This window comes from Lipotes vexillifer, unplaced genomic scaffold (assembly GCF_000442215.2).
Source record: "Lipotes vexillifer unplaced genomic scaffold, Lipotes_vexillifer_v1.1 scaffold382, whole genome shotgun sequence".
NCBI classification, from domain to species: Eukaryota; Metazoa; Chordata; class Mammalia; order Artiodactyla; family Lipotidae; genus Lipotes; species Lipotes vexillifer.
This window is the reverse complement of record NW_006780611.1, coordinates 7,935,701-7,940,606: the sequence shown is the minus strand read 5'-3', so window position 1 is coordinate 7,940,606 and position 4,906 is coordinate 7,935,701. Positions and strand designations below refer to the sequence as shown.

Sequence of the window (4,906 nt, the reverse complement as noted above, 5' to 3'; positions counted from 1 at the left end):
GCCCGCGCACCGCAATGAAGAGTAGCCCCTGCTCGCCACAACTAGAGAAAGCCCGTGTGCAGCAGCGAAGACCCAACGCAGCCAAAATTAAATGTTTATTTTAAAAAAAAAAGAAGACTGGGAAGACCTAACACTGTTAAGAAAGTACAGGCATGCTTTGTTTTTTGGTGGTTTTTTTTTTTTTTTTTTGGCTGCACCATGTGGCACGTGGGATCTTAGTTCCCTGACCAGCGATCGGACCTGAGTCCCTGGCATTGGAAGCATGGAGTCGTCTTAACCGCTGGACCGCCAGGGAAGTCCCCTGCCTTGTTTTATTTTGCTTCACTTTATTGCACTTTGCAGATATTGGCGGTTTGGGGGGTTTTTTTTTGCCACACCGACACGGGGTCTTAGTGTGGCATGTGGGATCAAACCCAGGCCCACTGCATTGGAAGCACTGAGTCTGAACCACTGGACAACCAGGGAAGTCCCTGACGTTTTTTCACAAACTGAAGGTTTGTGGCAACCATGCATCAAGCAAGTCTACCAGCACCATTTTTCCAACAGCATTTGCTTACTTAATTTCTGTGTGTCACATGTTGGTAATTCTCCCAATATTTCAAACTTTTTCAGTATTATTATTTTTTCTATGGTGATCTGTGATCAGTGATCTTTGATGTTACTATTGTAACTGTCTTGGGAAACCACGAACTGCGCCCATCTAAGATGGCAAACTTGATCAATAAATGTATGTGATCTGACTGCTCCACAGACTGGCCGTTCCCCCGTCTCTCTCCCTCTCCTCAGGCCTCCCTATTCCTTGAGACACAACAATATTGAAATCAGGCCAATGAATAACCCTACGATGGCCTCTGAGTGTTCAAGTGAAAGGAAGAGTCGCACATCTCTCACTTTAAATCAAAAGCTAGAAATGATTAAGCTTAGTGAGGAAGACATGCCAAAAACTAAGATTAGGCTGAAAGCTGGCCTCTTGCACCAAACAGACAAGTTGTGAATGCAAAGAAAAAATACTTGAAGGAAATTAAAAAGTGCTACTCCAAGGACTTCCCTGGTGGTCCAGTGGATAAGACTCTGCACTCCCAATGCAGGGGGCCCGGATTCAATCCCCAGTCAGGGAGCTAGATCCCACATGCATGCCGCAACCAAGACCTGACGCAGCCAAATAAATTTTTTTTAAGTCCTACTCCAATGAACACACAAATGATAAGAAAGCAAAACAGCCTTATTACTGGTGTGAAAAAAAAAGTTAGTGATCTGGAAAGAAGATCAAACCAGCCACAACATTCCCTCAAGCGAAAGTCTAATCCAGAGCAAGATCCTAACGCTCTTTAATTCTAGGAAGGATAGAGAGGTGTGAAAGCGGCAGAAGAAAAGTTCGAAGCTGGCAGAGGTTGGTTCATGAGGTTTAATGAAAAGAAGCCACCTCCATGGCATAAAAGTACAAGGTGAAACACCAAGTGCTGATGTAGAAGCCGCAGCAAGTTGTCCAGAAGACCTAGCTAAGATGATTAATGAAAATGGCTACACCAAATATTTTCAATGCAGATAAAACAGTCTTATATTGGATGAAGACACCATCTAGGATTTTCATAACTAAAGAGGAGAAGTCAGTGCAATGCCTGGCTTCACATCTTCAAATGTCAAGCTGACTCCCTTGTCAGGGAATAACGCAGCTGATGACTTGAAGTTGAAGCCAATGCTCATTTACCATTCTGGATATTCTAGGGCCCTTAAGAATTAGGCTGAATCTATTCTGCCTGTGCTCTATAAATGGAAAAACAAAGCCTAGATGATAGCACGTCTGTATACAACATAGTTTACTGAATATTTTAAGCCCACAGTTGAGACATACTGCTCAGAAAAAAGAACCCTTTCAAAATACTACTGCTCACTGACAATGCACCTGGTCACCCAGGAGCTCTGATGGAGATGTAATGAGATTAACGTCCTCATGCCTGCTAACACCCATTCTGCATCCTGTGGATCACGAAGCAATTTCTACTTTCAAGTCTGATTTTTAGGAACTACATTTTATAAGGTTGTAGCTTCCATAGACAGTGATTCCTTTGATGGATCCAGGCAAGGTAAACTGAAAACCTTCTGGAAAGGATTCTCCACTCTAGCTGCCAATAAGATTCATGGCAAAAGGTCAAAATATCAACATTAATGGGAGTTTGGAAGAAACTGATTCCAACCCTCGTGGATGACTTTGAGGGTTCAAGACCTAAGTGGAGGGCTTCCCTGGTGGCGCAGTGGTTGAGAGTCCGCCTGCCAATGCAGGGGACACGGGTTCGTGCCCTGGTCTGGGAAGATCCTGCATGCCGCAGAGCGGCTGGGCCCATAAGCCATGGCCGCTGAGCCTGCGTGTCCGGAGCCTGTGCTCCGCCACGGGAGAGGCCACAACAGTGAGAGGCCTGCGTACCGCAAAAAAAAAAAAAAAAGCTCAATGAAACAAGGCAAACAACTCAATTTTTCAAAATGAGTAAAAGATCTGGACCCTTCACCAAAAAAGACATACAAATGGTAAGTAAGCATAGGAAAAGAGATTCAACATCACTAGACATTAATAAATGCAAATTAAAACCGCAATGATATCATCACTACACACCCATTAGAACGGAGTGGAAAAAACGGTAATACTAAGTGCTGGTGACAATGTGGAACAATTGGAACTTTCACACATTAGTGTGACAAAATGTACAACCACTACAAAAAACAGTTCGTCAAGTTTCTTGTAAGGTTAAAAACATACACTTACCTTATGACTCAGCAATCCTACTTCTAGATACTTACCCTAGAGAGAGGAAAACTTATGTTCACACAAAAACCTGTATGAGAATGTCTGCAGCAGCAGCATTATTCATAATCACCAAAAACTGGAAATTGGAATTAGTGTACTTTTTTCTCTCTCAAATATTTTTTAAATGTGGTATAATATGCATAACATAAAATTAAACATCTTAACCATTTTTATGTGTTATCATTCAGTAGTGTTAGATACATTCACACGGTTGTGCACCCAACGTCCAGAACACACTTCATCTCGCAAATCTGAAACTTTTAGGGTTTTCATTTTGGGGGTTTTTTTGCCACAGCATGCAGCATGTGGAATCTTAGTTCCCCGACCAGGGATCGAACCCGAGCCCCCTGCATTGGAAGCGCAGAGTCCTAACCACTGGACCACCAGGGAAGTCCCCTGAAACTTTTAGTTTTTCGAAATACTGGATACTGTTTTCCACAGTGGCTGTTCCCCCATTTCACATTCCTAGTAGCAGCAAAAACGTTCGAATTTCTCCATACTCTTGCCAACACTTGTTATTTTCCTTTTTTTTCTTTTTCCTATTTTTATTTTGCACTATAAAAGACACTACCAACCAGTAACATACTGCTTTTCTTCACATTCAAAACACTTGTTATTTCCTCTTGCAGTTCTGATTTGCATTTCCCCTAAGGATGGTGTTGAGCACTCTTTCATGTGCTTGTGGCCATTTGTATATCTTCTTTGGAGAAATATCTACTCAAGTCTTCTGCCCATTTTTTTTTTAACTTTTAAAAATTTTTTTTTATTTTTTGGCCGCACCATGCGGCTTGCTAGGGATCTTAGTTCCCCGACCAGGGATCGTAACTGTGCCCCCTACAGTGGAAGTGTGGAGTCTTAACTACTCGACCGCCAGGGAAGTAAGTCCCTCCTTTGCCCATTTTTTAATCAGGCTAATTGGGGTTTTTTTGTTGAGTTGTAGTAGTTCTTTACATATTCTGAAATATTAATCCCTTATCAGATACATGATTTGAAAATATTTTCTCCCATTCCACAGGTTGCCTTTTCACCCTGTTGATTGTGTCCTTTGATGAAAAGAAGTTTTTAATTTTGATGTAGTCCAATTAATGGAATTTTACTTTTGTTGCCTGTGCTTTGGTGTTATATCCAAGAAATCATTGCTGAATCAATGTCATGAAGTTTTCTCCTGTTTTCTTCTAAGAGTTTTATAGTTTTAGTTGTTAGGTCTTTATAATTAGATCACTTAGGTATTTATAGTTACATCTCTGAGGTCTCTTAGTTCTTTTGTCCATTTTGAGTTAAATTTTGTATATGTAAAAGTAAGGGTCCAACTTCCTTTTTTTTTTTTTTTTGGTATGTAGAGATCCAGTTTTCCCAGCACTACTTGTTTTTTCTTTTAATTTTATTTATTTAAATTAATTTTTATTGGAGTATAGTTAATTTACAATGCTGTGTTCCAGCACTATTTGTTGAAAAACCTTCTTTCCCCATAAAATGGTCTTAGCATCCTTGTTGAAACTCATATGATCATATTCAATACATTCATGGGTTTATTTCTGGGCTCTAGTCTGCCCTCTATTCTATTGGAGAATGTCTAATGAGGATGGAGTTTCAGTTTGGGAAGATGAAAAAGTTCTGGAGATAGATGGTAGTGATGGTTGCACAACAATATGAAGGTACTTAATGGCACAGAACTGTACACTTAAAAATAGTAAATCTGGGGCTTCCCTGGTGGCTTAGTGGTTAAGAATCCACCTGCCAATGCAGGGGACATGGGTTCAAGCCCTGGACCGGGAAGATCCCACATGCTGCAGAGCAACCAAGCCCGTGCGTCACAGCTAATGAGCCTGCGCTCTAGAGCCCATGCTCTAGAGCCTGCGAGCCACAACTACTGAACCCACGTGCCACAACTACTGAAGGCTGCATGCCTAGAGCCCGTGCTCTGCAACAAAGAGAAGCCACTGCAATGAGAAGCCCGTGCACCGCAAGGAAGAGTAGCCCCCACTCACCGCGACTAGAGAAAGCCCACTCACAGCAATGAAGACACAATGCAGCCAAAAAATAAATTAATTTAGGGCTTCCCTGGTGGCGTAGTGGTTGAGAGTCCGCCTGCCGATGCAGGGGACA

At 41.9% G+C, this 4,906-nt stretch overlaps 1 non-coding gene across 1 annotated transcript; it reads right to left on the bottom strand.

Moving 5' to 3' along the window:
• Window positions 1–3,117: 3,117 nt before the first annotated feature.
• TRNAG-UCC (transfer RNA glycine (anticodon UCC)) lies at window positions 3,118–3,190 on the bottom strand. The gene has a single exon. It is a non-coding gene; the product is annotated as a tRNA-Gly (tRNA).
• Window positions 3,191–4,906: the final 1,716 nt, after the last annotated feature.